We start from the raw sequence: 5,000 nt of genomic DNA, 5'->3' as shown, positions 1-5,000 counted from the left end.
AGGTATAGCATGAGAAAGTAATTAGAACACAGAAAAGAACGAGAGAAAAGAAAACTTAAGCGTGTGTATGAGAAAGTGATCTTATCCGATGTCGAAAGCGGGGAAGGTGTGTCGCGGAATTTAGATCGTGAAGGTAATTAACCTTGAGGAAATTATTGAGAGGACGCGGGCTCTAAATCAACCGAGTTCATGGACAGTCATTAACATAATATGATCATCAAAACGCAAGCGGCGCCGCAGTTTTAATCACGGCGCCGCTGATGAGCTGCCCTGGTCGCTCGGCCCCGCGCGCTTGCTATTGCAGCTGACACGCTCGCGTACCTCAGGGGATTACAGGTCTTGGTGGGATTGTTGCTCCTACTACTGTGACTATTATTATTACTGCTACTACTGTAACTACTATTGCTACTACTGTAACTATTATTAATACTGCTACTACTGTAACTATTACTGTTACTGTAACTACTGTTATTAATACTGCTACTATAACTACTATTACTACTACTGTAACTACTATTATTAATACTGCTACTACTATGACTATTATTACTACTGCTACTACTGTAACTACTATTGCTACTACTGTAACTATTATTAATACTGCTACTACTGTAACTATTACTATTACTGTAACTACTGTTATTAATACTGCTACTATAACTACTATTACTACTACTGTAACTACTATTATTAATACTGCTACTACTATGACTATTATTATTACTACTGCTACTACTGTAACTACTATTACTAATACTGCTGCTACTGTAACTACTATTACTACTACTGTAACTACTATTACTGCTACTACTGTAACTACTATTACTATTACTGCTACTATTGTAACTACTAATACTACTAGCACTTCTAGTTTATCATCGTCATCATCATTATCATCATCATCATTATTGTTATTGTTACGACGATGATAAGGCACGTGGCAGTAGCAGCCTTGTAACAAATAGCGATTTTTGTATTTTCATGACTCTTAGACCTTTTGTTTGAAGGCCAAAACTCCTGATGCAAAAAGCTCGGTTCTCGATGAAGCAAGTCGGTAGTTTATAACTTCCGCTCGTTTTAGCGACACAATAGCGCTTTTTCCGCCGTTTTGTTGTCTCGCTGTTTTGAAATTCCTCGCTTAATCTTGATCACGAATGGAGGTGTGTGTGTGTGTGTGTGTGTGTGTGTGTGTGTGTGTGTGTGTGTGTGTGTGTGTGTGTGTGTGTGTGTGTGTGAGAGAGAGAGAGAGAGAGTGAAAGATAAGAGAGAGAAAGAGAGGAGAGGTAGACGAGGAAAGATGTAAACAGGGAAAGAAAAGGTAGACCAGAAAAGAAGAGGTAGGCATTGAGAGAGAGAGAGAGAGAGGCGGGAGGGTCGAATTTAGGGGAAAAGTGAGAGAGAGATCTTTGTGTCGAAGTCAGATTACACACCACAACATCGTTATGAGAAAATGGCTCCTTTGTATTAGATTTAAGCCTAGCAGGACTCGAGAGGTAACAGGAAAGTGCGAAACGGGTATTTTCTCTATGCTCTCTATTGCCTAAGATCTGTATCAGTAAAATAATTCATTCGTTTGTATCGAAATTATGATACACTCGGTAATGGGTGAACGAAAGATGTTTTATTACAGGCTGAAGATCGAAAACTACTGGATTTTGCAGGAAATGAAAGCTAGCAGGAACGTGCGAAACGGGAAATTGTGTGTTACTGCTTTTATTTTCTCTCGTAAATCGTTGGAACATTAGTAAAGAACGTGTTTGTTCTTCTTGGGTGAGAAAGAGCTTGTTTTATTATAGGCTAGCGTACCAAACCGCTAGATTCAGCAGGAAATGCGAAATGGCGGGAAAGTGTTAAGCTTAACGGGAGATTTTGAATTCGATGACAATTTTTTATCTCATCCGAATACTTGGTTATTACGCCATCTAGACGGCATGTTTTACACTTCTTTTTTTATTTCGCTTTTCCCTTTTGAGTTCCTCGAAGATGTTCAACGATTATGTCTTTTATTTCCCATTTCGGGGTTTCATAACCGCAGCGATTTGTTCTAATGGCCGACGCCGCCGACTGACTGCTATTACTGCCTATGCTATTTTGTTTTCACTTTTGCCATCATCAACACTTTCATCTCTCACGTGTTCGTAACTTCCTGTTCATTCATTTGAGCTCTCATATGCATATATTTTTGTAGGTTTTGCTGTAGTTCTGGATGCTTCTCGTTTCACTAGAAAACGGATACAGAAAATGGGAACTCGGAAAAATAGATATAATAGATGAAAATGGGAAACGGGAGTAGGGAGACCAGAGAAAACGTAATAGGCTCATGTGAGAGGAATATTTAAGGAAATAGAAAATGGTGCGCAGAACTAATCGAAAACAAATATACAGATAGAAATAAGAGAAAAGGAAAGGATGAGATCAGAGGAGCCGGATTGCAGATAAAGAAAAATATTTAGGAATAGAAATGATGTAGGAAATTAGAGAGAGAGACATGAGAACAGGAGAGAGAAAAAACGAAAACGGGTCGAAGGAAGGAGCAACCGGAGTCTCAGCTGGGCACCGCTAGGGGGCGTGGCCAGGTACTGCCACGTGGGGTCGTAAAGGAATGTTACCTGTTATTACCGGTCTGGGACGACCTGCCTTGGTTGAGGGGGGCGGGTGGGGGGAGGGGGAGACTACCCATTGTTGCCCGTGACTGGCGCGGGAGAGACCGCATTGTTTGCAAGCGGTTTCTCGGTGCTGGGAGTAATTATGTGTGCAAGAATGCACATACGAGCATAAACGCACGCACACGGACACAAATCCCATTCATGCTATGTGAATATTATTTATAACATGCTATTATACTATTGGCCCATCCAAAGATACTATAATTAGACTCCATTTTAGTACTGCGGAGGGTTTGAAGAGTAAACATTCCTAATAGCAAAAGGTTAAACTAATTGCTAACGTTTGACTTAATGTGTTTTTGAAAACTTCTATTATGGGGAGCAGAAAAGCCATTGGGCAGACAATTGGCACAAAATATGCTGCCTGGCTTTTTGATGGCTTGTGTGCGTGTGTGTGGGGAGTATGGGGGGTAGTGTGGGTGGGTGTTAAGAATTTCATATATTAATGTATTTTTACTAAACAAAAACAGAACACAATCGATTGAGCCGCGTCCCCTATATATATGGAGACCCGGTATGTCATTAGCGGTTTTGCCAGACGACGCCCCTTCCTATCCCTCCCTCCTCCTCCCCCCCACCCTTTCCTCTTCCTCAATCCTCCCTTCCCCCCTCCCCTCCTTTCCCCTTCCTCCCTTCCCCCCTCCCCTCCTTTCCCCTTCCTCCTACCTACCTCCCCCCTTTCCCCCTCCTCGCACCTTTTCTATTCCCCTCCCCCCTTTCCCTTTCCTCATTCCTCTCTTGTTCCTCCACCTCCCTTTTCCATCCCCCTCTCCCCTTCTCTCTCCCCCTTCCCCCAATCCATAGCCCTCCTCCCCTCCCCTACCCTCAAAAAAGGCATCAAAGGTTAATTGCCTTATTATGTTAATTATAATAATTATAGTATCATTGCACTGGATAATCTCATGGCGGCGAAATCCAAAATCCGTAATTGGTCTAGAAAATACTTCGGTGCTGTTGTTGTTGCTGCTGCTGTTGTTGTTGTTGTTGCCTGTTTGTTTGTATGTTGACGATTGTTTTACTTTCTTTGTACTCGCGTTTAGTTTTGATTTCAATTTTTTTTATGCGGCTTGTATTTCCTTCCTGCATTTATTTTTGGTAATGCTTCTTTTGTTTTTTTATTAATTATTAATATGGTTATTGTTTTGTATTTGTTACCTATCTTTATTTTTATTGTTGTCATTGTTATTATTGTTATTATCGTTATTATTATCATTATTATTATTATTATTATAATCATTACGATTGATGTTGATATAAGGATCATTATCATTATACTATATTTGTTATTGGTAATAACAATAACATCAATATTATAGTTTTTATTGTTAATATTATTGCTGTTATTATTATTACTGTTATCATCATCATTGTTATTGTTGCTGTAGCTTATGACGTTATCATCATTGTTGCTACGATCACTGTTGTCATCCTGTTTTTATCATAATCATTAAAGTTATTCTGCGTGATAAAGGGGGGACAGGAACCCATGTAATTAATTTCTAACTGAATTATGACCATAATTATGAAAATTACAGTAATTGCAATTATTTCTTTTTCCCAACAGGTAAGCTCGAGTTCCAAGGATGCTCGTGTCACACAGGTCGGTGAGTAGAGTGAGTGAGTGAGTGAATGACTGAGTGAGTGAATGACTGAGTGAGTGAATGACTGAGTGAGTGAATGACTGAGTGAGTGAATGAGTGAAAGAGAGGGAGAGAGAGAGAGAGAGTGAGTGAGTGAGTGAGTGAGTGAGTGAGAAAGGGAGAAAGGGAAAGAGAGAGACATTTTAATCCCAACGTTATCCTTGAGAAGGCAAAGAGCCCCTTCATCGACACAGGATAACACGAGGGTGTGACAAAAGGAATAGGTGGAGGTGGGATAGAGGACGAGAAAGAAGAGGAGGGGATAAAGGAGTAGAATAGGTAGGAGTGTGATAGGGGATAGGGGATAGGGGATAGGAGGAGTGGTAAGAGGGAGAGAAGATAGGGGTAGAAAGGAGAGGGGGATAGGGGAAGTGGTAGGAGGGAGAGGGAATAGAGGCAGGGGAAGAGGATAGGGGAAGGGGGCGAAGGAAGAAGGAGGTGGAGTCTCCCCAATAGGATGACAGGAAAGTTCACAGGAAGTTTGTCTGACAAATAGACTCGGGGACGTGACATATCACTCACCTTGGCATGACATCCTGGCTGTCACTCGATCCACTCGATAACAAGAGTGAGTTGAAGACAGCGGGAGAAAAAGTGGCTTTTATCTGTCGTCGCAGTCTCGGTTTCCTTTTAGGAGTGGAGTGACGAAGGATGCACGGTATTACTTTGCATGTGGTTGTTGTGTTTCTGCTTG

General features: G+C 41.1%; 1 protein-coding gene across 8 annotated transcripts in view; it reads left to right on the top strand.

Annotated features, from left to right (window-relative positions):
* Positions 1-5,000, top strand: part of LOC122252127 (uncharacterized) — a 302,966-nt gene that overhangs the window by 251,113 nt on the left and 46,853 nt on the right. The window lies entirely within an intron of this gene.

The sequence above is a fragment of the Penaeus japonicus genome, unplaced genomic scaffold, assembly GCF_977035675.1.
Source record: "Penaeus japonicus unplaced genomic scaffold, GWHDUDI00000001_assembly GWHDUDI00000020, whole genome shotgun sequence".
Lineage (NCBI taxonomy): Eukaryota > Metazoa > Arthropoda > Malacostraca > Decapoda > Penaeidae > Penaeus > Penaeus japonicus.
The sequence above is the reverse complement of the archived record's forward strand: the minus strand, read 5'-3'. Positions and strand labels throughout refer to the sequence as shown.